A 27841-nucleotide genomic window follows, 5' to 3' on the forward strand; every position below is an offset into this window, starting at 1 on the left:
TTTGCAATTAATTAACAATTACGAAAATTAATCACCCCTTTTAATTCTTGCAAATTTGTAATATTTAACCATGTTCATGCAATTTAGATTATGAAAATAATAAGGGGCTCGTGATACCACTGTTAGGTTATGATACATATGACAATTCATAAATCATGCGGAAAAAACCATAAACCCAGGAAAACATATTATTTACACATAATCATTTAGCATAGATTAGATGCATACTCTTTGTTGCGTGCCTTCCCTAGCTGCGCCCGAACCGAACAAGAACAAGTCTTTAGGACTCCAAGTGTCGTCCCTCCGTAGATAGTCCACAGCACGTCCGGATCCGCCTTAAGATTGACCAACTAGAATCGCCCTTAAGGTACTATTATTTTCGGCACTTTATAGGCAAATGTGTGACTGAATTTTTCTCTCAAAAACTCACTTTGAATACTTTGAAACTTGTGTTATAAATTGTGAGCCCTAGCCTCATATTTATAGCGGTATGGAAAGGGAATCGAAATCCTATTCAGATACAAATTAATTAAACCTAGAATCCTACAAGAACTCTAATTTAATTAATTTATCAAATAGAATTAGGAATTTAATCATTAACCGAACTCTGCATGTTTTAGGAAACGTGCACGAACACAAACACTTGCACACACACGCACGGCAGCCACGATGGGCCCCATGCGTGCGCGCGAGCAGCAGCCCACTCAGCGCCCGCGCGCGCTGCGCGCTGCGCGTGCTGTGCGCGCTGCGCGCTGCGCGCAGCCTGCTGGGCCTGGCCTTGTGCTGGGCCTGGCGTTGCTGTTTGTGCGGCGCGCTTGGCTTGCTGGGCGATGGCCTGGCTTCGTGCTGGGCCTCGTCCGGCAGGCCTCGTCCGATGCTTATTCGTACGATGCGCTTCCGATTAAATTTTCCGATTCCGGAATTCATTTCCGATACGAACAATATTTAATATTTCCAATTCCGGAATTAATTTCCGTTTCGAACAAATATTTAATATTTCCGTTTCCGGAATTATTTTCCGATTCCGGTAATATTTCCGATTCTGACAATATTTCCGTTTCCGGCAATATTTCCGATTCTGGCAATATTTCCATTTCCGATAATATTTTCCGACACGTACCATGTTTCCGTTTCCGGCAACATCTACGACTTGGATAATATTTATATTTCCGATACGATCCATATTTCCGTTTCCGGCAATATCATCGTTTCCGGAGTATTCATTCCTTGCCTGTGACGATCTTAGCTCCCACTGAAACCAAGATCCGTCGGTTCCGAATATTCATAGATGGAGTATTTAATGCTATTAAATACTTGATCCGTTTACGTACTATTTGTGTGACCCTACGGGTTCAGTCAAGAGTAAGCTGTGGATTAATATCATTAATTCCACTTGAACTGAAGCGGCCTCTAGCTAGGCATTCAGCTCACTTGATCTCACTGAATTATTAACTTGTTAATTAATACTGAACCGCATTTATTAGACTTATCATAGAATGCATACTTGGACCAAGGGCATTATTTCCTTCAGGTATGATCGCACCCAAACACTTACCGCGCCAATTTACTTATAACCCAACTCGAATACCCATACACGACCCCGTTTCCCTTCGCAATGCCGTTATTTCGCGCCCGGTTCTCCGAACTCCGCCCTTTTTTTTTCAGGTTCATTATTTTCCCGAGACCTACGCCCCGCAACCAAACTTTCCCCCAAAACGAAGCACCATCGTCGGAAAAAAAAACGAAATTTGGCGAAAAAGGGGTGCAACACGAGGACTTCCCAGGAGGTCACCCATCCTAGTACTACTCTCGCCCAAGCACGCTTAACTGCGGAGTTCTGATGGGATCCGGTGCATTAGTGCTGGTATGATCGCACCCAAACACTTACCGCGCCAATTTACTTATAACCCAACTCGAATACCCATACACGACCCCGTTTCCCTTCGCAATGCCGTTATTTCGCGCCCGTTTCTCCGAACTCCGCCCTTTTTTTGTCAGGTTCATTATTTTCCCGAGACCTACGCCCCGCAACCAAACTTTCCCCCAAAACGAAGCACCATCGTCGAAAAAAAAAACGAAATTTGGCGAAAAAGGGGTGCAACACGAGGACTTCCCAGGAGGTCACCCATCCTAGTACTACTCTCGCCCAAGCACGCTTAACTGCGGAGTTCTGATGGGATCCGGTGCATTAGTGCTGGTATGATCGCACCCAAACACTTACCGCGCCAATTTACTTATAACCCAACTCGAATACCCATACACGACCCCGTTTCCCTTCGCAATGCCGTTATTTCGCGCCCGGTTCTCCGAACTCCGCCCTTTTTTTTTCAGGTTCATTATTTTCCCGAGACCTACGCCCCGCAACCAAACTTTCCCCCAAAACGAAGCACCATCGTCGGAAAAAAAAAACGAAATTTGGCGAAAAAGGGGTGCAACATGAGGACTTCCCAGGAGGTCACCCATCCTAGTACTACTCTCGCCCAAGCACGCTTAACTGCGGAGTTCTGATGGGATCCGGTGCATTAGTGCTGGCATGATCGCACCCAAACACTTACCGCGCCAATTTACTTATAACCCAACTCGAATACCCATACACGACCCCGTTTCCCTTCGCAATGCCGTTATTTCGCGCCCGGTTCTCCGAACTCCGCCCTTTTTTTTTCAGGTTCATTATTTTCCCGAGACCTACGCCCCGCAACCAAACTTTCCCCCAAAACGAAGCACCATCGTCGGAAAAAAAAAAACGAAATTTGGCGAAAAAGGGGTGCAACACGAGGACTTCCCAGGAGGTCACCCATCCTAGTACTACTCTCGCCCAAGCACGCTTAACTGCGGAGTTCTGATGGGATCCGGTGCATTAGTGCTGGTATGATCGCACCCAAACACTTACCGCGCCAATTTACTTATAACCCAACTCGAATACCCATACACGACCCCGTTTTCCATCGCAATGCCGTTATTTCGCGCCCGGTTCTCCGAACTCCGCCCTTTTTTTTTCAGGTTCATTATTTTCCCGAGACCTACGCCCCGCAACCAAACTTTCCCCCAAAACGAAGCACCATCGTCGAAAAAAAAAACGAAATTTGGCGAAAAAGGGGTGCAACACGAGGACTTCCCAGGAGGTCACCCATCCTAGTACTACTCTCGCCCAAGCACGCTTAACTGCGGAGTTCTGATGGGATCCGGTGCATTAGTGCTGGTATGATCGCACCCAAACACTTACCGCGCCAATTTACTTATAACCCAACTCGAATACCCATACACGACCCCGTTTCCCTTCGCAATGCCGTTATTTCGCGCCCGGTTCTCCGAACTCCGCCCTTTTTTTTTCAGGTTCATTATTTTCCCGAGACCTACGCCCCGCAACCAAACTTTCCCCCAAAACGAAGCACCATCGTCGGAAAAAAAAAAACGAAATTTGGCGAAAAAGGGGTGCAACACGAGGACTTCCCAGGAGGTCACCCATCCTAGTACTACTCTCGCCCAAGCACGCTTAACTGCGGAGTTCTGATGGGATCCGGTGCATTAGTGCTGGTATGATCGCACCCAAACACTTACCGCGCCAATTTACTTATAACCCAACTCGAATACCCATACACGACCCCGTTTTCCATCGCAATGCCGTTATTTCGCGCCCGGTTCTCCGAACTCCGCCCTTTTTTTTTCAGGTTCATTATTTTCCCGAGACCTACGCCCCGCAACCAAACTTTCCCCCAAAACGAAGCACCATCGTCGAAAAAAAAACGAAATTTGGCGAAAAAGGGGTGCAACACGAGGACTTCCCAGGAGGTCACCCATCCTAGTACTACTCTCGCCCAAGCACGCTTAACTGCGGAGTTCTGATGGGATCCGGTGCATTAGTGCTGGTATGATCGCACCCAAACACTTATCGCGCCAATTTACTTATAACCCAACTCGAATACCCATACACGACCCCGTTTCCCTTCGCAATGCCGTTATTTCGCGCCCGGTTCTCCGAACTCTGCCCTTTTTTTTTTCAGGTTCATTATTTTCCCGAGACCTACGCCCCCAACCAAACTTTCCCCCAAAACGAAGCACCATCGTCGAAAAAAAAACGAAATTTGGCGAAAAAGGGGTGCAACACGAGGACTTCCCAGGAGGTCACCCATCCTAGTACTACTCTCGCCCAAGCACGCTTAACTGCGGAGTTCTGATGGGATCCGGTGCATTAGTGCTGGTATGATCGCACCCAAACACTTACCGCGCCAATTTACTTATAACCCAACTCGAATACCCATACACGACCCCGTTTCCCTTCGCAATGCCGTTATTTCGCGCCCGGTTCTCCGAACTCCGCCCTTTTTTTTTCAGGTTCATTATTTTCCCGAGACCTACGCCCCGCAACCAAACTTTCCCCCAAAACGAAGCACCATCGTCGGAAAAAAAAAACGAAATTTGGCGAAAAAGGGGTGCAACACGAGGACTTCCCAGGAGGTCACCCATCCTAGTACTACTCTCGCCCAAGCACGCTTAACTGCGGAGTTCTGATGGGATCCGGTGCATTAGTGCTGGTATGATCGCACCCAAACACTTACCGCGCCAATTTACTTATAACCCAACTCGAATACCCATACACGACCCCGTTTCCCTTCGCAATGCCGTTATTTCGCGCCCGGTTCTCCGAACTCCGCCCTTTTTTTTTCAGGTTCATTATTTTCCCGAGACCTACGCCCCGCAACCAAACTTTCCCCCAAAACGAAGCACCATCGTCGAAAAAAAAAACGAAATTTGGCGAAAAAGGGGTGCAACACGAGGACTTCCCAGGAGGTCACCCATCCTAGTACTACTCTCGCCCAAGCACGCTTAACTGCGGAGTTCTGATGGGATCCGGTGCATTAGTGCTGGTATGATCGCACCCAAACACTTACCGCGCCAATTTACTTATAACCCAACTCGAATACCCATACACGACCCCGTTTCCCGTCGCAATGCCGTTATTTCGCGCCCGGTTCTCCGAACTCCGCCCTTTTTTTTTTTTTCAGGTTCATTATTTTCCCGAGACCTACGCCCCGCAAACCAAACTTTCCCCCAAAACGAAGCACCATCGTCGGAAAAAAAAACGAAATTTGGCGAAAAAGGGGTGCAACACGAGGACTTCCCAGGAGGTCACCCATCCTAGTACTACTCTCGCCCAAGCACGCTTAACTGCGGAGTTCTGATGGGATCCGGTGCATTAGTGCTGGTATGATCGCACCCAAACACTTACCGCGCCAATTTACTTATAACCCAACTCGAATACCCATACACGACCCCGTTTCCGCGCCAATTTACTTACAAAATACATGGTTTTTTGTTTCGGGTAATAACGGTTGTGTATGCATACTACTAGGCAAAAAACTTAAAATGTCGCTAGTTGAAAAATATAGATCATCTTTGGTCAAATAAACTCTCGGTTTCTTCAAAAAGTTGATACGTATTAGAATATGGTGTCGGAACAAGCAATCGGGAAGGTATCGAATAAAGTTGGTTTATCATCGTGATTACAGTAAACTCAAACGGGCGTAACTCCCACCCCAGAACTCTGATTGGATCACTTTTTATTTTGAAGCCCCTTTATTTATAATATTCTACCTAGTTGTAGTGACTGGTTGGTCTACCGATTCATAGATATGCATTTATAGAGTAAAAACTGTAAATGGTCGTAACTTGTTCTACGGTTGTCCGATCGGGATGATTTTTTTTTCAAATTGCGTATTTTTTAGAGATCTATCCAACGCAAACCCCCTACGTCAGTAGGGGGTTTGTGAAATTAGAAATCCAAAAAAATCCATCTAAATGGGAGTTTGTGAATCATAGGGGCATAGTGGTAATTGTGTACTTGAAAGTTTGCATTATTAAGGGTTTGTTTACATAATTTAATACGGAGTACATGAGTTTTGAGGTTGTTTTGGGGTATGAAGGTGTCATATAAGTCTTTGAGGGACACTTCGGTCAAGGAATCCTTCTATGCCCTATTTTTTCCTTTGGTAATTTTGGTGATGTTTTTTTTATTTTTAAATAATCTTATGTATCTTATATATATAAATAAAGGATGTACATTTGCTGAATTATGCGGCACATAGGAAATCTAATGATTTCGGCCAATGAAAAATAAGATTTATAATTTACTTTTTTAATTAAAAAAGTCGAATGCCGCGTAGATATATTAATTAATTAATAATATATACAACTCCATCCAAATCAAATACTCTAATAATTAAAAATTAAATCGAAAATAAAAATTCCAAAATCAAACACTAATCTAAAGTAAAATTAGTAGGAAATCTAAAACACGTAGGAAATCTAATGGTTTCGTGCAATGAAAAATAAGATTTCTAATTTATTTTGGAATTAAAAATTTTTAGTTTCACGCAGATAATGAATTAAGTTCCACATAAATATTTTAATTAATTACTCCCTCTGTATTTATTTAAGAGATACACTTGCCTTTTCCGGCCGTATTTATTTAAGAGATACACTTGTCATTTTTAGTAACTTATCAACTCCACCATCTAATTAAATAATCTATCTACACCCCATCCCCACCCCAATCCCCTAAAATGACATGGTCCCCAGTTGTTTTACTTATTAAAATATCTACTCAACCACACTTGTTTTATTACTTTATTTCATTCAATTCTTTTTCTTAATACCCGTGCCCAACCAAGTGTATCTCTTAAATAAATACGGAGGGAGTACTTATTAATATATACGACCCTCTTCGATCTCTTCCTCTACGAATACTTTCGATCTTCTTCCTCAAATCCTCTTCGATCTTCTTCATCCTCTCCTTCGATCTTCTTCCTCTCCTTCAATTCGAGCCAACTTCAATTCGAGCCAACTAAGAAGCGAATCCATGTACTTAATGTTAAATACTATACTTGAATGATGAAAAACTTAAATACAGAAAACTAGATTAGGACGAGATAATCTTTGTCCTTAGGATAATATTAGCCCCCACTATTTTGCTGATGGGATTCAAAGCTAAACTACCCCCAGGATTCCCTAATCACGAATGGAATACAACAATTTCAACCATTCCCAAGAACATGTGTTTTTGAAGAAACTGACATTGTGAGAAAATATGATAAAACGTAATTTAACATTATCCATATGCATTAGATTAAATAGGGACATATGGCAGTTACTAATAACCGCCCTTTGTCATTATGCTATTTAAAATAAATAATTAATTAAGATTTCGATATTAATAAATTAGTATCCGCAAAAAGATTAACGTTAATTATGTCATTAAATAACCGTGCGCGTGCCACGTGCAAAGTGCTAAGTGCTAAGTCTTCATTAATAATATATAGCTACATTACTAACCCAATACTAGCGCACCAAACTCAATGCTCCATTTGGCCCAACAACTCAACCCATCACATATTTAATATATGATGCACATGGGTCTATTTAAAGACATTCTAAAGTTCATATTTCTTCCATGTGGGAGAATACTCCCACACTCACAAATAGAAGACTATTATCTAACACTTAAATGGAAGCGGCGATTGATAAATTTCAACACACTTCAACAGAAACGGGAATCCTTCACCACCGCTGCTATGTTATACACCCGTCGGATTTTTTTTATGAAGAACGTTGCCACCCACAAAAGGCGGCTTAAACCATGGTCCAGTCGCCCACAAATGGCGGCGGCGACCGTGGCTCAGCCGCTCAAGATGCGCGGCTTAGCCATGCTCTCTGTCGCCATTTGTGGGCGGCTGGACCATGGTTCAGGCCGTCTTTTATGGGCGGCAATGTGCTTTCAAAAAAGAAAAATTTATATTTAAATTATTTTGAAAACACCCATCAGCTCCTTATTATAAACAAAAATAATAATTTAGTTTTAAATAATAATTATAATTATTACTACTAGTAGTAGTATTGTTAATATTATTGTTATTATTATTATTATTATTATTATTATTATTATTATTATTATTATGGGAAAACACCAAAACGTTACAAGCTTAACAAGCTACAAAGATCAAGTGAACTACAAGAAGTTGGAGGGGAGCCGAGATACAATCTGGGCCCCCACTCCTCTAGCTATGGCGAACCCGATCCTGCTGAAAATGTGGGCAGCTGTCAGTGCCCCAATGTCCTGAGCCCTGGAGTACGACTGGACCCGCTTCAGCAAAGAAACAGCCCCTTTCTCTAATTCCCCAAAAGAAGAGAAGGAAAAAGTAAAGAAACCGTAACCCAAAGCCCTACAACGTGTCGCATACTTATCCTGCTTCCGCTGCGCTGCAACCGCCACAACCCGACCCGGAACGAAGCCTGACAACCCCGATTGCGTCATAGGGGAAGACCCAGTCAAGTCAACACACACATCTAGACCGCCATCCCATGAGTAAAGCAATATATCTGCAGGACGAAGAGCTCCATCACTCTCACTAGTCAGCCCAACATCAACCTCCTTGCTAGAAAATATCCAAAAGGGTATCACGAACAACATTATGTCGATGTTTGATACCCACAATCCCAGCACAAGACACGGCATGATCCCCATAAATGTCCCCGTCGAAAACCCGAGAGAAAGCAGAACACGGCGTCGAATCAGAGAACAACGGAATACCCAACCGATAGCAAAGAACCGAACGATAAGTCTTACCGTTCATAGTCTGGCCTAAACCCGAGATGTGGACTGCCCGCAACCAAGCCGAGGAGTGATCCCCCTGCTGCGATTTCCATAGGGCAACAAGACGTGAAGATAAGGAGTAGGCGGATTCCGCATCAGCAGTAACCTTCGTGAAATATATGTCTGCCAATTTCTTCATGAGTGTGGGGGCAGCGATCTCACTAGGGCTACGCATAAGGTCGGACTCCACGGTCCTATTGAAAAGACCAAGAGCATCATCAAAGGCCGGTCCCGGACCATCAACACAGTCTTTTCATTCATTATTATTATTATTATTATAATTATGGGAAATAATTTTATAAGGGCAATACAGTCTTTTCATGTAAAAAACCGCAGGTAATTTTAGCGAACACGAACGTCGAATAAAGAAACACTAAAATCTTCCCCCTAACTTGATACCCGGGTAAGTCATCATACCCTTTGAATTGTAATATACTTCCTCCTTTTGGAAAATATCGCACTATTGTTGACTTTTACTCCTCTAACCATTACTTTGGCTTTTAATATCTCAAATCGTATGCAAGTAAAAAAATATAAAACATTAATATTTAATTTAAAAAATATATGTCGATACGAATTTAACATGACCCCACATAACTAAAATTTCCTTATAAACGAATCACTAAAAATGACCAAAATCATAATATAAAAAATGTAAAAAAATAAATAGTGCAATATTTTCGGAACATAGGAAGTTTACCCAATTGTATGCAAGAGAGTAAGTTTTGTCTTGTGAATTGTGGTTGCTAAAAGAATAATTAAACAATTTCTTCCTGACATTGTTTAATTTATAAAAAGTTGATTCCTCATTCTAAATGCCAACTTAAGTCCACGACGACATATTAAACAAAAAATGAAAATACTAATTTGACTACTCATGTGATTGCTCGTGGACTTAAAGGATACTTTTTTACTTAAATTTATTTATTTTTGATTTGGCTAATTGAGTATTTTGTTTGCTACTTGTCATCATATATTATATTAAGTCAAAGCAAATTTGTCTTTCCTAAATTTTCTAGAATGTTAATTTTTTCACCTTAATTTATTTGTGCTCATGCTAACTATCATCATTCATTAGAGAATATTTTAGTTTTATGATTTCAAAGTCACGGGATCTAGATTGAATTATGAAATCAGCATTAGCTTTTGATTTTATATTCGAAATAAAAACTTCATTTACTTTCTATTGAAGAGTTTGTCTATCTAATTATTGAGTTGATAGATTAGATCCCGTGCACGCACGGATATCCTAAATTTTTATTTTAAAATCTGTTTAACTGATACATTTCTCCTCATAAAGAAAATACGTAATTAATAAATATTGAACATACTCATTTAATATGCAATTATTCATCCTATACATATTACATATTTTAATACTTAACTAGTGTGTGGCCTGCCCGGGCGCTGTCCCGATCGCTACATTGAATAGTTAAAATTTTAGATTTTTCTTGAGCTTAATATTTGACGAAATGCATGTATACCTTAAAGTGAAAAACATCAATTAAGTTTGTCAACTACACAGACACACTACGTCAATTATCATGCCAAGTAATTTTTCAATTAGATCATCTTACAATTGTATAATTTGTTTTCTAGTGAAACTAAGTGCTTCAAATTAATAACACCAAATTAGATATAAGCAGCCATGCAAGGTATTTCTATAGTTGATGCTTATGAGATTCATGACATCACGTTTCTTCATAGTTGTCCTAATTATTTATTTTTATTTTTTTTCAAAATATTCCATAGAAAATAAAAAATCAAATAAAAATTTAGTTGGTTTAGACTTCATGTTAACATTTATTTATAAATTAATGTGAAGAAATAAACCACAATTGGTGGTTGGTTAAGATGGTAATGAGAATTATCATTCAAACATGAGGTCTAGAGTTCAAACCTCGTTGTATTGATTTTTGGTTATTCATGACATGACATACCACTTGGTGAGTGAATGATGTGGCGCAAATGGAAGAGTACTACGTGACACATAGACGTTTTCCAAAACGCCTTTTAATATATTAGTATAGATATGCTAAATTTTTCCATCTGATATATCTATTTGACTAAAATATTATCAAAATCATTTTAAACAAATTATTATTACATGGTATCTATTATTTTCATATTTTATATTCCAATACTTTTTGTCATACATAAACAACTTATAAAAAAGAAATAAAGTTGATATATTTTTAGAAAAATGTTTTTGGCTGGAAACTTTTGCACGAGGAAGTGACATTTGTCACTCTTGGTGTCTGTTTTAGTATAATATAATAGATATCTACACATTTAATTATTTTGTTTTATCTCTTTCTTTGTGGGTATTTGGGGTTATTCCCTATGTTCCTTAATGTTCTTCCCATTGCGAATCTTGACACTATTCATAATGGAAGAGAATCTTTAGAATTATTTTCAATGTATAAGAAAAAAACATATATTTAATCATGTCTGGTCTTGTTTGATTTATCTCAATGAGTACTTTAACAATATGAAAATTTTATAATTTTTAATAACACGAAATTAGAGATATTAACGATATGAAATGTGCATTGACAAATGTGCCCAAGAAAAACGGGAAGAAAATTTAGGAACAGAGGGAGTGTGTTTTATTTCGCATGAAAAGTTGCTTTATAGATAAAGATTTGTGTGTGTAATTACGATTTATGTTAGCTTTACGTCTACAAAACAATTGAATTAGATTTAATTCAATCTCAAAACTACAACAGATCGAAAGATCTCCTCGTTGGTATCAAACAATGACGTGAAAGATTCCAAGAGGGTATTCATAATTGTCAGATCTCATCCATAATAATAGTGGTTTTACCGAATTAGAATTTCGTGAAGGTTTCCACAGAAAGACCATTGAGTTCTGACAAACGAATCAAATTTTCTTCATCGAATAACGCCTTTAAAAGTTTGTTGTCCATGTGTGTGATGGGAGGTGAGGATGTTCAAGGTAATGTGTTATCACAGAAGCAAGAAAGATTTTGAATACTGTAAATGAAGAACATAGAGATTTTACGTGGTTCACTAACAATGTATAGCTATGTCCACATGTAGAGGAGAGAAAAATATATTTGGTCTTGAGGTGTACAGATTACAGAATAAAACTAGGTTATGACCTAGAGAATTTATATAGTACTCTCTAGACAGATGCGAAAAAGCCCAGAAACTAAGCCCAAAACAGATAACCTTAGTGTACAATAACAAATATAAACCCGGTGTTGGGGCGTTGCAGTTAAGGGCTTAACCGATTCAAGGCATATTCTATCTTCTCTAACGTCTTAGCGGCGTAAATAGTGATTGCCTATTTCACCCTTTACTAAAATTAAAAAAATAATAACTTAAAAACAAAACATTTTATTACAATATATAAAAGGAAATTAATTTAAAAGATATTTAGTAAAAACACCAATATTAAACTAAGAAAAAAAAATCAATAAAAATGCCAAAAATTAATTAATCAAATCCCTTAAAAAAATTAATTAATCAAATAAGTATTATTGTATATACTTTTTAAAATTACAAGCACTCATCGCGTGTATATAAAGCTAGTAATGATAATTGGGGAAGACCGGTTGTGGATCGGATCCCTTTCTTCCAGAAGTGGCTTTGGCCTTTTTTTTTATTTTTTTATTTTTTTATATTGACAGGAAAAGAAGAGGCTTTGGCCTTAACTACTTCTCAAAGCTAGAAACAAAAGATATACTACCTCCGTTCCTGAAAATTCTTTACACTTATGCTTTATTTTATTTTTGGAATACAATGTTTACAATTATATCCTTTATTCTGATTTTTTATTCATCCACATGCAACATTTATTGTCCCACTTGCATAATTATATCCTATATTCTGATTTTTTTTTTCATCTACTTTCACAATTAAATCAGATGTCACTTTCACCCACTTGCAAATAACTACACACTTGTTCACCCTCTCCTTTACCTTAATTCGCATGAAAACAGTAACCGTAAATAACATGTAGGAACGGAGATAGTAAATAACTACTATGTATATAAAATGACAAAAATTATTCACAAGGCAGGTGAGTTTTTTTTTTTTAGCTTTAAATAAGTGAGTGTTTCAGTCAAAGCGATTATATAATCTATCTAACAAATTGTCACCAATTGGATCATATATTAAAATTATAGGTCAAAGTTTTGAACCCTATTTGCTTATCCAGCTAGTGTTAGCTGTTCGAATGAAATTTGTACCAATTAAGTTAGCACATGAAGATCAGATCATATCATCATATATTATAGTATTATACAAAGCAAATTCAAAATGTTAAATCTTAATATGCCTATTAAGCAATTCTTGTCTCTTAGGATATTATCTATAACCACTCTATACATTATGCCAATTAGCCTAAGAATTAATGTCTCTAATAATAGATACAACAAAAGTCAATGCATATTGCCCAATAGATCGAGATTAATGTTTCTAGATTTTGGCTTCTCTACCAAAATTGACTTTCGTTTGAACAAAACTTACCCCCCTATCCTTTATATTAATTGCAATATGAAAATATCATATGCGCAGTGGCGGACCCAGCTAAGGGCCAGGGGGGCACGTGTCACTTCCAGGGGAAAAAAAACTTGAATATTGATATATGACAACCTTTGAATACAATTTTTTTTATTATATCTGCTTAAAGGAGATCAATAGTGTAATTTGTCATAGTGGTCAGCGAAGAAAGTTGAATTATACTTTGGTGTTCCTTTTAGTGTCCGGGTTCGAAACTTAGGTTGAGTAGGTTTTGTATATTTATTTCCCTCTTCACTATTTGTCATTTTTTGGGTTCTTTTCAAAATTTCAGCTAGTTTTTTTCTTCTATTGGTCAATGATTTTCAACTATCAACAAACATCAATTGTACTCCGTAATTTTTTTTACATATCAAAGCAATTTTTCTTTCTTCCACCTCTTTAATTGGACTATACTTTTTATCTTCTTCAAAGAGTCCACTTCGATAAGAATAAATAATTTCCTTTACCTTCTACGGAGTATTCTATCACATTAATTATCTTCATTTTTGTATATTATTTTATAGGTGTTTAGTGATACATTTACAAAAAAAAATGTTCTCAATCAATTTGAACTTTGTGTTATCTAGAATCAACTATACGAATTTAACATCATAAAAAAAATCCAAGTGTATCCACTTTTTTAATTTTATACAAAAAACTATTATATTGTCTTTTTATATACTACGGAGTAGCAACTATATTTTTTGGACTATATTTTTTTCTTCAAAAAATCCACTTTGATAAGAATAAATACTTTCTTTTAACTACTACGAGTTATTTTATTACACTAGTCATCTTCATTTTTGTACATTATTTTTGAAAAAATTTCATTTTTAGTGATAGATTTACAAATAAGTTTTCAATCTATTTGAACTTTGTGATGTCTAGAATCACCTATACGAATTTAACACCATAAAAAAAAACCTGTGAGTTATCCACTTTTTTATTTTATACAAAATTTATTATAATGTCTTTTTAGATACGGAAGAACAATTATTCGTATAGCTTTTGTGCCACCCCTGACTTAGGATCCTGGGTCCGCCACTGCATGTACGTTGAAGAGTTGAACTACATACAAGTACAAAATGAAATGTTTTAAGGACAAGCAACCGAGTAATTACGTAAAATTTGATTAATAAATTTAAAAAATGCAAATCAAGACTGAATACACGGATTTAAAAGGATACCCGGAATTCTCATCCAAAACAAAAATGCCATAGATCATGAAGATATGCATTTACCAAAATATCTATCTATCTATTACACTATTACTAAAACGAACATCAGGAGTGACATATGTCACTTTTTGGTGCAAAATTTTCCCGCCAATTTTTTTTCCTAAAAATATGTCTACTTTATTTCTTTTTTGTTTTCTCCCTTTCTTTTATAAACTATTTACATATGGAAAACATATATTGAAATATAGAATGTGACAACTAATAGAAACCACATAATAATAATTTTCTTAAAATGATTTTGGTAATATTTTAGTCAAAAAGGTATATCAAATGGAAAAATTGTTTTTTATTTAATATTTTGGTTTAATTAGCATATAGAATATGTTATACGTAGTAGGACGAAAAAATTGCATATTAAATGATTAAATGAGTATGCAACTGATTTATTTATTATGCATTTGCTTTATAACAAGAAATGTATCAGTTAAACATTCTACACAAAAAATTATTAAATAAAAAATTTAGATATTCATGCACTACAAGAAATTATACTATTAACGACGGAAAATCCAGTGCAAAAGGCCAATAATTCTTAATTAACGACGGAATTTCTTGTCGCGGACCCGTCATAAAAGGGGGCCGTCGTTAATAGAAAATCCCATCGTTAACCCGTCGTAAAAGACATTTACGACGGTTATTCCCGTCTTTGTTAGCTTGTTAGCCCCGTCGCAAAAGTCTTTTGCGACGGGATTTATGACCCGTCGTAATTAGGTTGTCGTTAAAGATAAAAATTCTTGTAGTGATACGTGCATGGGATCCAATCTAATAAAATAAAAATGCAAGTCCCACAACTAGGGGTAAGAAAAATAAGGAACCTCGTACAAATTTCAAAACTGAAATCTATTGTAACAAGTTCCTGAAAATCGAAACCGGAATCGGAACATGTTATAACAAGTTCCTGAAAATCGCAACCGGGACTTGTTATAATAGGTTTCGGATTAGGGTACCCTGTCATTACATATATTTGAATGATTAAATTGTTGCCAATTTATTAAAAACATCTAATTTATAAGTTAGGCTTTTATTATTTTATAGTTTGTGCTTTATTTATAATTCCATATTTTTACGTACTTTTCAAAAAATGAGCTTGAGTTGTTTAATTGTTTGGGCTTATGTAGCACTTTTATTTGGTTTCGGTTCCAAATTTCGAGTACTCTATATTGGTCTGGTGTTTATATATAGGATACCCGGTAGATACCTGTTCCAAAAATTTAAAATCGAATCTGAAAGATGTTGCAACAGATTTTTAGTTTTGTTACCCGGATCGGAACCTAAATAACATGTCCCGGTTCCAATTTAGGATACCCTAATTTTTTGTTCTCCCCTAGTCACGAGAACTGTTCAATGGGTAAATGGGAGATCACCGATGACCCATATAATAAAATGAACCCATGTAGTTGGGTCGGGGGGTAAAAGAGACATTATCTACCAAAAATGACTAAGATAAAATATGGAGTAATTTAAAGGAACGACCTTAAATAGAAAGAGGAAATAACTCAAAGTATTGGAGGGAGTATAATAAAAGAAATTACATTAAACTTTATTAGTTTCACTTCCGTTCGTTTAAATAAGTACTTCCTATATATGTTGAAAGAATTATGGACATACATTTCCCCGGTAGTAAATTTGGGGTGCGGCCGCCCCAACTTGCCCCCTATCTCCGCCGGTGATTGAGAATAATATGCTTGGTGCATAAGTTCTAACTTCTAAGGACGATTTCAATTTGAAAGATTAATGGAGTTTTCATATTTGTATATAATTTGGTTAGCTTTGTTGTGGATGAATTACCCTTTAAACAATTCATAATCATACATTCATACAAATATAACTACCTTATAAATAGTTATAAAGGGCCAATACTAGACGTCGGGCGCCGACTCCTGTATCTTTCTCCCTTGTTTTTTTCTCTAGAGATTTCGTAAGCCAAATTCAACATTTTTTTTCCTGTTTATTTCTTGTGCTGTTAATAAATAATTCTTGAGTATTTATTAGTTATAATTTTTCATAAGATGGTGTTATTTCTAGTCGTGTGTTTTCTTATTAGTATAGTACAAATTGATTTCTTGATCAAACGAGTTTAGACTTTTGTTGTTTCGGGTTAAATGTCAAAACCTCGTCTAAAAATTTTGCATTTGTTTTGGATCAAAATCAAATTCAAAACCTTAAAACTGATCGTAGACCGTACCACATCATGAAAGATTAGTTTTTTTTTTTTTTTTGACATAGATGAAAGATTAGTTTATGCAATGAAAGTGTATATATTAACAAATGAAAATTCCTTAAATAAGAAAAATACTACGATATTGTTCTTACTAAAAATAGGTAAGTATGTTAATCTGGTAAACAATTAAATAGCTAGAAACAACTAAATTTGGATAAATAGGCTGATAGAGTGTCTTCGATAGAGGTAGGAGAGGCGGCATGCTGTGATCTGTGAGCAAACATGCACCATTTCTTTTAAAAAGAGTACCATTCATTAAAAAAAGAGTACCATTTCATTAAAAATAAAGTACCATTTCGATTAAAACATGTACCATTTTCATTGGATTTTTTTATTGTTATATTTTTGTAAAAACATAACATACCGCGATTTTTACTTCCTCGTCTTCGATATTACTCCGTAGTCCGTACATGCAGTTGTTCACTTAAATGGAGCACACGGGACCATTGTGGTTTGAGTTTGCCACATTTGGTTAGTTAGGGAGTAAATTTGTCCTAATTGGCATGCAGGTCAAATCGACAAAAGTCAAATCCATGAGATTAACAAATTAATTAAGGCTAAGTCAAACACATAAGATGATTAACAACCCCAAGAGAAAGGCATAATTAACAATTTCAACCTTTGTGGAGAGAGGTCAACGCACAACTGTTTAGCTCCATAAGCATTGGATGAAACTAAATTATTCCTTTCTAACAAATGATTGTTAATTTTACGCATTTAATTATATCATAAAATATATAAAAAAAATTAAAAATTAAACAAATTTTATTTTGCTCTAAAACCTAATTCTATTTGACGCAAAAATTCTATTCTGTCTAATTTTACCTTTTCCTGTAACTAGTTTGCTTCAAATAAGGATGCAAAAATTTGGAACAAGTCCAACTTATACCACACGAAATTGTAATGATTATGGTGACTTATTTTTGTACTTCAAAGTGAAAATGTGTTGAAAAAACAAAAAGGAACACTTACTTCTTTTATGGCAAAGAGCCAAAGATAGACTTTAGTATCGTGTACATGTGGTTTGAAATTTAGAGGTGACAAAAAGGAAAATACATACGAAGTACATAGTTTCCAATTAAGTTTCAAGAATGTAATGAATCTATTGTTGTATTTTAAATGTTTTTAAGTGTAATATGAAGAACGAGAAAGTAGGACTTAAGGAACTTGTTGTGCCGTGGTAACCAAACCACTGCCTTGAAAACGAGATTCGGTGCAACTGCGGTGCACAATTACATTCACCGATCCGTTCCATAAGGTTTGCACAACTCTCTACACACAATGACACTCTTGGGTGTGAGATGGAGTTACTAGACCTTATGCCCAAAAGAGAGGAAGAAAAGAAGAAGATAAGAGAATGATTTTTTCTGTAACCAATACAAGAAATGAAGCATGTATTTACAGGATTAGAGAAAGATACAAAACAGCCCAAAGAAATCAAAGGACTCAAAGGAATCCAATGACATTGAACAACCAATTAAACCCGTGATAATGAAGGGTTGATAACCCCCCATAATCAAGAGATATAATGGACCAACTTAATCACCAAAATCAGAATGATAATTGTCCATAAACCATATTTAAAATGTTGTTATAAAAGAGGAATTCAAAGAGATAATAAAAAATCAGATAAAACCGAAAAGGTGTTCTCAAAACCGGTCAGGCGCGAGTACAATCAAAATTATTCATAAATTACGCCGTTCTCAAAACCGAACCTGTCTGGTTTTCTATGCACTACACCAAAGCATTTTCAACTCTGATTTTTCACTTTCGCTCAAAACCGGTCGATTATGAAAATCTGACAGGTTTTTGGTGCACTTTTCCACCTTTAAATTCCAACATCTATATCTACTATAAAAGAGTACTAAATTGGAATTAGTCTGTTTCCTGTGTGGCGCGCCGTACACCATCAATTGATTGTATGACGCGTTCACACCTGAAATCTTAATGTGCGCGCGCGCGTCCCAGCGATAAATTTGTTTATGTATTAAATGCTGCAATTTTAAACCAACACTATATAGTTGGGTTAGCGGTAGCTTATGGTTGTAAATGTAACAGTGGCAGCGACCATTTTGTTTGTGGTTCAACCTCCATCATCAACCACTTTTATATTTTAAGTCCTAGATTTGTTCTTTTATTTTTAGACAAAATACAATACTTCGTATAAAAAGTAAATAAAATAATCGGTTAAAACTATAAAAGTATCTGCTCTAAAACTATAAAAGTACTTGGACTAAAACTATAAAAGCGCATGGGTTAAAATTATGCGAGTAAATTAAAGTAATTGTCGTAAAACTATACAAGTACATAGATTAAACTATAAAAGTAACTGACCTAAAACTACAAAAATACATGGTCTAAAACATAAATGTAACTGAATAAAACTATTAAAGTACATGACAATAGACACAATTACTTCAAATATTCCTAAGTGTTACTTCTATTTGTAATTTCAGTTACTTTAATTAGAAAATTACTTTAAATCCACTTATTTAGTCACTTAAATCATTAGGAAAATACTTTAATGTTTTACTATGGTAACTTTTTGTATGTTAACGGTGTTACTTTTGAACAATAGACACACTTAATACAAATATTCCTAAGTGTTACTTCTATTTATAATTTCAGTTACTTTAATAGTTTTAGAAAGTTACTTTAAATCCAGTTACTTAGTCACTTAAAACATTAGGTAACTTTAATGTTTTAGTAGGGTAATTTTTTGTATGCTAATGGTGTTACTTTTAAACAATAGACACCACTTAATACAAAGTGTTACTTCTATTTATAATTTCAGTTACTTTTATAGTTTTAGAAAAGTTACTCTTAATCAAGATACCAATTTTACATCAACTAACTTACAAACTTCTGAGAATTGAAGAGACCAATTTTCAATTTGATAAGGTCTCGATTTCTTAACTAAAATACAATCGTTCTCAAAAACAATTGTCGAATGGTCTGAGGCAATAAAAGGTTGGTTTGAGTTTACTGTCAGGGAATTCTACAAACCATTCATTAGACATATACCCTCGATCAAGACGTTCCAGAATCAGATGACAACCTTCCCTCTTATTAGTCCAAGTAAAACTTGGCCCCGAGAAAGGCACTTCAAGAAGGTTACTATTTAAACGAAAATGGTTAAACTCATCCCACCCTTCATTCTCACTTCTCCCACCTAACTTATCCTTATAATATTCAACTTGATTTACATCACCTAGGACTAAGCATTTAGGATACAAAACGAGAATTCTTAACAATTCATCCCAAACTCGCTTCCTATCTTCCAGGATAGGTGAACCATAAATAAAAATCACATATCATTCATTCAGATTGTGCTATAGTGATTTACCATTGTCATAACTTAAAAGCAAAGGTTTACCTCTGGATCTATGAAAGTTATAATCCAAGAAACATAGCTAATAATTAACCCTTCCTCCTTATTCAAAATAGTACCTTTAAAAATTTTCAGTTTTCACAACATAAAAATTTAGATGAGTGATTTTATATAGAGTATTTCATGATTCATATCATATGATAAATAATAATAATAAACCTGACAGTAACGGGTGAATTTAAACGTACTTCGGACTATTTGAAGTGTAGTTCAGAAAAATATGTTCAGCTCAGTTTAAATAAGTTTAACTCGGATAATCGAAGATAAAATATTTTCTTCATACAATTTAACACATAAATTAGCTTTTTTTTTTAACCAGAACACATAAGTTTTTTTGAGTAAGATCATCTTGTACTCACCATAAAACTATTACAAAAGTCAAAGCCGGTAACACGAAGCATATAAGTACTAGTCTTATATGCACGCGATGCGTGCGAAGATATATAAAAAATAAAATAATGTTATGTAAAAAAAATTATTTGTAAACTTTCTCTATAGAAAAAGTAGACATAAAAATAATCGAGGGATATATATTTTATTACGAAGTATATTTGTTTGATTAAACTTTGTTTAAAAAAAATTATATTAAAATATAATTTATTTGTGACAATATAAAAATGTGGCATAATAAAATACTTGAAAGAAAAAAGTAAATTATGTTATTAATAAGGAGTATATTTGATTGTGATTAAGTACTTCATTGTGGCTTTCTTTTTTTACTTTTGACTTTTTTTCTACTGTGATTAAATCTTATTGACTAACTATTTTTCTTCAATCACTTTTTATTTTATTTTTCAATTAATGTTAATATAATTGGTAAGTAGTATTAAATTTGATTGACTATTAGACTTTCTTAATCGGTGATTTGCATTAAATAATCCATTTTTAAATTAATTAAATTCAATGCCATAAAACAATCAAGTATTTTGATTAATTCAATTTGATATGAAATTATGGAGGGTATTTTAGTCTTTTTTATGGTGGACACGAAAAGTTAAGTTATTAAAATAACCTTAGAAGCTGGCTTATATTATAGAGATTAACACAATAGATATTTAAACGATAATCTTATATTGACAAACTAACTAAACATAAGCATTGGTATAAAAAAACTAAGAATTATTGTTTGACAATAAATATGTAACTTTCTAATTATAAAGAACAACTCTTTGAACATGAAGTATAATTGTAGTCTTATATTTAAAACACGGTCTTAATTAAAAAGTTTATAAAAATTTGTCAGATAAAATAAGTTTTATTTTTGATAATTTCACATAAGTATACATAAGTTTAGATAAATTTATTTCGGTTCAAAATCAGATAAATCAAACAGTTCTTAAATAGGAGTAAGTTTAGGGGGTGAAATTAAGCAAGGCAACTCATAAGTTCATAAACAACTTCCATACGATATTCCGTTTATGGGCTCCCATACTTATTATTTTCTTGGTGCTTGCTTGCTAGAAAGAAGCCCAAAACAATTGCGTCCTTGCCGGAGTCCATCTTGCTTGCTACAAATATCAAGAATTGAGTCCTAATGTATAAACACATATTTATTAGTTCACCGAGGTACCCATGCAAACTCCTGCGGGAGATTAGTTCACTCGTCGAAGGCGGTGGGAACTCCTCGTAGTAGAACCAAAAATATATTTATTTATTACATTATTAGGTTAGGTCCCGTGCAATGCACGGATAAGACTAAATGTTTTTTCTATTCTAAATAATTTATTTAAAAGAATTTTTTAATAAAATAAAATCAAGTTTTATCAACTGTTGTTGCCTTGTTGGGAATATCAGAAATTTTTTCTTTACTATTTCTTTGAATTTGTGATTAGTGCGATTCTAAGAATTTAGCGTTTCGACAAAAAAACTTAAGTAGGGAAAATATAAGAATATTTTTATCAGACAGTTATTAGGTACCCTTTTCTTTTGGAATTGAATAACATCTGTAATCGTAACCATACCCGTATCCTCGATCTATCCAAAATTTTGGATATGGCCGGTATTGATTTGATAATCATATCAGTTATAATACCCTATTTTTTAGACCAATTGGCTTTTGAATTTATAAGTAATTTGGTTGAACCCCCTCTTTTAAAACTTGCTTTGCATAAAATAAAATAAAATAAAATTATGTTTGGGTATAATCGTATAATAACACATGCAGAGTAATTTATTTATTAATTACTATATTTTAGCCCGTGCGATGCACAGGTTCTATTAAATTGTTAAGGTAAAATAAAACTATTATATATACCAAGTGATGTATTTATTATATATTATATAAGATAAGTATTTGATGTTGGATTGAATTTCATTTTAGATATATTTTTTTAATTATTAGAGCGGTTGATTTTGGATGGAGTTGTATATACGTAGTATGCGTAATTAATTAATAAAAATATCTACGTGTAACCTAATAATTTATCTACGTGACACTCGACTTTTTTAATTCATAAATAATTTTGAAATCTTATTTTTCATTCGCCAAAACCATTAGGTTTCTTACGTGGCGCTCTAATGTTGGATCAGTGTTTGATTTTGGATTGAATTTTTATTTTAGATTAGTGTTTGATTTTGGTTTGAAATTTATTTTAGATTAGTGTTTGGTTTTGGATTTAATTTTATTTTAGATTTATTTATTAATTATTAGAGTGTTTGGTTTTGGATGGAGTTGTATATATTAGTAATTAACTAATTAATTAAAATGTCTATGTAGCACCTAATTAATTATCTACGTGGCACTCAATTTTTTTAATTCAAAAATAAATTAGAAATCTTATATATATATATATATTAGATTGTTGGTTAAGAGTATAATGAATTTCTTTTGAAAATATTATATGAAAGTCAATTTTTTTTGCTATTACTACTTATATTATAGAAACAGTAATATAAAGAAAATGAATTTTCCAATTCTAACATATATATATTCTTCAAATCAATATCAATATATTTTTTCAATCATTCCCGTAATACATGAAATCATAATTTATTTTTTCATATATACTTGTATTAAATTAAATTGAAGGAATGAATAAGAAAATAAAAATAAAAAAGGAAATCAGATATTTTAAAAGATTCTTCAATAATTTTTTTTTTAAAAAATAACTCAGGACACACCAGGAAATGACACGTGTCATTCCTGGTGTGTCTTTTTAAGTTTCTTTAAAATATGGGAAAAAATTTCAGTAGGAAAAAAATAAAAAAGGAAAAAATATAAGGACTCACTAGGATGTGACACGTATCATTCATGTGTGTCTTTTAGTATATAGTAATAGATACTAAAACAGATATCCTTATTTGTTTACGGTTTATGTATGGAAAAAAATATTGTTTATAGATTACGAGAAAAATATATGTTGCACATAACTACAGTTTGCTAAAAATGATTTTTGGTAATATTTTAGCCAAATGGTTATATTAAGAATAGAAAATATATTTACTCAATATTTTAGTCAAATCAACATATTAGTATATCAAACATTTTTGGTCAAATTAGCATATCAAACATATAAAATATGTAATAAGTAGTACGACGGAAATTGCATCCCCCGAATTATATGATTAAAAATTTATTAATTAGGCAGTAACCTTAGAAATGGAAATATTTAAGTCAAATGTATTATAAAAAATTAGTCAAATATTTTTAGATTACTCGTGCATGCACAGGACTTAGTCTAGTTTACACTAATATAAACCTGGTCCACGCTAACTCAGGGTGGACCAGGACAGTGGAGTAATTTGGTTGGGCAACATGTGTAACTGTCATGTGACAGTTATTTCGTGATTTTAAATAGTAACTATATGTGTATTACATTAACTATGTGTTTTAAAGAGTTACTATATGTTATGTAGAATTTCTATGCGATTTTTCTCTAACCCACTTTATATACATGTTAATTTTTTTTTATTTTTCAAAATTTCAGATCTGCATTCTGTTCAATTTCTCTCTCATTTCTCTCTCTCTATTTACTCTCCATGCTTTTCAGATTTTTGCCCAAATTTCTAGGGTTTATTCAATTTTGTTCGATTTTCTTCGTAATTATCTTATAATTCTCATAATTGGATCTATTAGATAAGGAATAAATGGAGAAAGTATTAGATCAAGAAGGAGGTTCGGCGTTACCGAATCAAAGGATTTTCGCTCGTCTACAATTCATTGCAAGAAATTTGAGCGATCACATCTCGGATCGTTGTTTTTTTTAAAAGTATTTTTAAGTATATTTTTATTTTAAATTTAAAATATTTGTTGTTTTGGAGAAATTAACGTTTATTTTTTGCCGAAATATCGTTTTCACTTCGCGAATTCGATTAGTGACTTCACGATTTTAAATAGTAACTATTTGAGTTATACTTAACTTTATGGTTTAAAGAGGTACTATGTGATTTTTAGAGTTTCTATGCGATTTTAACTATTATTATATGTTACAATGATTTATCGACTATATTTGATTATAAATTTAATGATTATGTGACTATAATCCAAATGTTTGTGTTCTTTTACAAATCGATGCAAGAATTTGAAAAAAAGGATTGGGCCTACGAATTCTCCAGTTGCTAAATCTCTATTATATAAGCCAAGAGGGGAGGGTTATTTTCGTAATTTCGCCTTTGGTGTCCTCCAAGGATTTTACTAAACTACCATCTATGTTATTTAAGCAACTATTAATGATAATACCCCATAATTATAACCATTAATGTAAATATGTGAAGATTTGTAATCCTTCTGTATCTTGTAATTAGATAGGTGATTAGCCGTTACCTAAGTTATAGCCTACTATTATGTAGATTAGTTTGTATATATGTTGACTTATGTCATTCTCATCAATCAAGGAATATCTTCCAATAATATATATGGATAAATATGATATAGAGAATAATATAGAAAATATACATATAATCTATCAGTCAAATCGAAATTGAAAAGGGTCGGAAGAAAAATATTCGAAAATTAAAGCTTCATGCATGACTTTACACAATTTTATTTTACAATCCCCATTTGATATTGTGAGAGCTTATAATATTGTACTTCGTATTCGGTTGTCAAACAAAAAGAACGTTAAAATTCTATATGGTTCATTTTTTTTATATTGGTTTATCACATTTAATCTCGTTGTTAATTTGTCTTTCTTTTCGATGGTAGCCGTCCCTCAATTCGTTCATAATCAAGGAGAAGCTCGCGAAGAAGATGAGGCAGAATCGCCCATCCCGTACCAGATGTGTATGCTCACCGACAACACTATCATGCATAATTTTTCCGTTAATTAGTCCTTTTTTCTAATTCTTATTAGTTGATTTGTGTGAATATTCACTCATTCGTTGATTTTATTTTGAAATTTGAAGGTATAGTACGAAGGGTAAGCATTGGCGTCGTACCAAACTCGGGTTCTGAGGTGTTTTCTAATTTCTAGAGTATTTTGTTTTTCAATTTCAGTAGTAGTATTTTTTTTTTTCTGACTCACACTTGCTAATTTGTTAAACATATTATTTATTTTTCAATTTTGAATATTTTCTTGATTTTCATTAAGTAATGTGTTTTTTATGGGAATTTCTGACGAAGAAGGAAGAAGATGGTGGTGGGAAGAACCCGTTAATGGAGGTAGTAAAATTAGAGATAAATATGGAGAAGAATAATATTAGGGAAGAGATCATTTCTTCGCAGATCATTCGACGATGATAACTCAAAGCCGATGTTAGAATAGAGATTATGATGGAGGAACAAATCATGGGTATGAGGCGTTTTATAGGAATTCTAATTATGTTGATCCTTGGAAGTACATTTTTCAATATTTTTGTATTTTCATAAAGTCGAGCATGTATGATTTGGCTTAACACTTGAACAACAATATCGACAAGTCAAACACCTTGGCCCAGTTGACAGTACCTTTATGTAAGTGTATGTATAGCATTACTCTGTATACGTTATCTGATATTCGGTTGTCACTCGCTTATTAAGCTAATATTGGTCTAATGGTAAAAATTTTACAAGTTTATTTTCTAATAAGGACGCATTAGAGGTGATATGAAGTAAGAGGGATACACAGTACTATTGTATTATAGAACATAGATAATATGTAATCTCGCACGCATCCCGTGCATATAAGACTAGTTACTATATTTTTGAAATAGGGACAATGATATAGGTCGCAAGTTGCGACAACAAAATGTTGTCGCAATCTTACATGTCGGCGTCTTATTGGTACATGTATGCACCACGTAGGCTACACGTCATCAATTTTTTTACTATCAGTTCAATATTTTTACTATGAAAATATATAAATAAGGTAGTCGATACAAACAAGGAAACAAATATTTATTATATTTATAGTAAATATATATTTCCTTTTATCTTATAAATTACAAATTAGAAAAATAAAATTTATAATCTAATAATATATTTTTATGTAATTAAAAAAATACATAGAATTAATTAAAAAATACGCTAATTGATAATCTACTAATATATTTTATGTAAATAAAAATTCATAATTATACATTACTTTAAAATATTATTTTAATTTTAATGATTAGGTTAGTTTTAGGTTCTTTTTCGTAGTAAAAGTGTCGTTCATCTCTCTAGCCACACTACACACAGTCACAAGCCAGTAGTTCTCGAATTCATCTAGAGAGGAAGAACGACACTTCAACAATACACCCATTAAAGATTTTTTTTTTTTCACATGTTAGCCTCGTGTCTTTTTTAACTACCAGGACTTTAATCTCTTTAGAAAAGTTTGGGAAGCTTATTAAGGGAGATATGCAACGAAGACGGTAAGCGTTGGAAGAGTGCCCGTGTATTGCTCGAGTGTGTTAATTGTTTAGATGGTCTGCGTAAATTAGGATTGACAATTTATGGGCCTCACTGAATGGACAAAACTAATAAAGATGAAATACTTTTCCTAATCTTTTATTTTCAATGCACTGTATTTTTTTTATTTTCGAAGTATAACTTAGTAAATGAATTTTTTATTTAATTTCCTATATCATATAAATAATCAATTTTTTTTTTCTAGTTTCCTATACAAATTAGAATTATTTTTCTGAAATGAAAATTACATTATTCAATTTGTAAATTAGAATATTAATTAAGATTTTCCTACCTTTTCTGTAACATGTATAATAGGTTAAAAAATCTAAATATTTTAGTTTTCAAATACATTTATGACACATAGACGTGCCATGTCACCATTGTGACACGGCTTAAAGGTCGCATATTGTGACCTTTATCATTTTCGTTGAAATAGTTACTAATATGTTTGAAATAGTTACTATGTTAGCTTATTATGTTATGTGCATGTTTTGATGTTATTCTATATTTTTAGTGATAGAGTTACTATATTATGGATAAAGTTAATATATTATTATCACACCTATTATGTCTGCAACTCTGTGACTAAATGACCATTAATAATCTTTATAGGTACTATATCTATTATAATAGTAACCATATGTACGTTCATTTTAGTTATTATGTATATTATATAATATTCTTTTTTATGTTCTTTGTTGTCCTCTTTGTTATTAGTAACAAGAGTTACTATGTTATGATCATAGTAACTATATGATCATAACAATAACTATATCTACAACTCTTCTAGTATATGACTATAATTAATGCTAAGAGATAATATATCATGTATAATAGTAACTATATGTTTTTAATAGTTACTATATTATCATGTTCTTTTTATGTTCTTTTTTGCACTCTATGTTATTAGTAATAAGAGTAACTATATTACTATACTATATGACAATAATAATAATTATATCTGCAATTCTGCGAGTATCTTACCATCATTAATTCTAAGAGACTA

The 27841-nt window shown here is 33.6% G+C and overlaps 11 non-coding genes across 11 annotated transcripts; all 11 read right to left on the reverse strand.

Annotated features, from left to right (window-relative positions):
• Positions 1 to 1759: 1759 nt before the first annotated feature.
• Positions 1760 to 1878, reverse strand: LOC130470801 (5S ribosomal RNA). The gene has a single exon (XR_008931525.1). It is a non-coding gene; the product is annotated as a 5S ribosomal RNA (ribosomal RNA).
• Positions 1879 to 2092: 214 nt separating this feature from the next.
• On the reverse strand, positions 2093 to 2211 carry LOC130470802 (5S ribosomal RNA). The gene has a single exon (XR_008931526.1). It is a non-coding gene; the product is annotated as a 5S ribosomal RNA (ribosomal RNA).
• A 215-nt stretch (positions 2212 to 2426) lies between these two features.
• LOC130470850 (5S ribosomal RNA) lies at positions 2427 to 2545 on the reverse strand. The gene has a single exon (XR_008931574.1). It is a non-coding gene; the product is annotated as a 5S ribosomal RNA (ribosomal RNA).
• A 216-nt stretch (positions 2546 to 2761) lies between these two features.
• On the reverse strand, positions 2762 to 2880 carry LOC130470803 (5S ribosomal RNA). The gene has a single exon (XR_008931527.1). It is a non-coding gene; the product is annotated as a 5S ribosomal RNA (ribosomal RNA).
• A 214-nt stretch (positions 2881 to 3094) lies between these two features.
• LOC130470804 (5S ribosomal RNA) lies at positions 3095 to 3213 on the reverse strand. Its single transcript, XR_008931528.1, has one exon. It is a non-coding gene; the product is annotated as a 5S ribosomal RNA (ribosomal RNA).
• Positions 3214 to 3429: 216 nt separating this feature from the next.
• On the reverse strand, positions 3430 to 3548 carry LOC130470805 (5S ribosomal RNA). Its single transcript, XR_008931529.1, has one exon. It is a non-coding gene; the product is annotated as a 5S ribosomal RNA (ribosomal RNA).
• A 213-nt stretch (positions 3549 to 3761) lies between these two features.
• Positions 3762 to 3880, reverse strand: LOC130470806 (5S ribosomal RNA). Its single transcript, XR_008931530.1, has one exon. It is a non-coding gene; the product is annotated as a 5S ribosomal RNA (ribosomal RNA).
• A 213-nt stretch (positions 3881 to 4093) lies between these two features.
• On the reverse strand, positions 4094 to 4212 carry LOC130470807 (5S ribosomal RNA). Its single transcript, XR_008931531.1, has one exon. It is a non-coding gene; the product is annotated as a 5S ribosomal RNA (ribosomal RNA).
• Positions 4213 to 4427: 215 nt separating this feature from the next.
• On the reverse strand, positions 4428 to 4546 carry LOC130470808 (5S ribosomal RNA). Its single transcript, XR_008931532.1, has one exon. It is a non-coding gene; the product is annotated as a 5S ribosomal RNA (ribosomal RNA).
• Positions 4547 to 4760: 214 nt separating this feature from the next.
• LOC130470809 (5S ribosomal RNA) lies at positions 4761 to 4879 on the reverse strand. Its single transcript, XR_008931533.1, has one exon. It is a non-coding gene; the product is annotated as a 5S ribosomal RNA (ribosomal RNA).
• A 219-nt stretch (positions 4880 to 5098) lies between these two features.
• LOC130470811 (5S ribosomal RNA) lies at positions 5099 to 5217 on the reverse strand. Its single transcript, XR_008931535.1, has one exon. It is a non-coding gene; the product is annotated as a 5S ribosomal RNA (ribosomal RNA).
• Positions 5218 to 27841: the final 22624 nt, after the last annotated feature.

This window comes from Spinacia oleracea, chromosome 3 (genome assembly GCF_020520425.1).
Source record: "Spinacia oleracea cultivar Varoflay chromosome 3, BTI_SOV_V1, whole genome shotgun sequence".
Taxonomy (NCBI): Eukaryota; Viridiplantae; Streptophyta; class Magnoliopsida; order Caryophyllales; family Amaranthaceae; genus Spinacia; species Spinacia oleracea.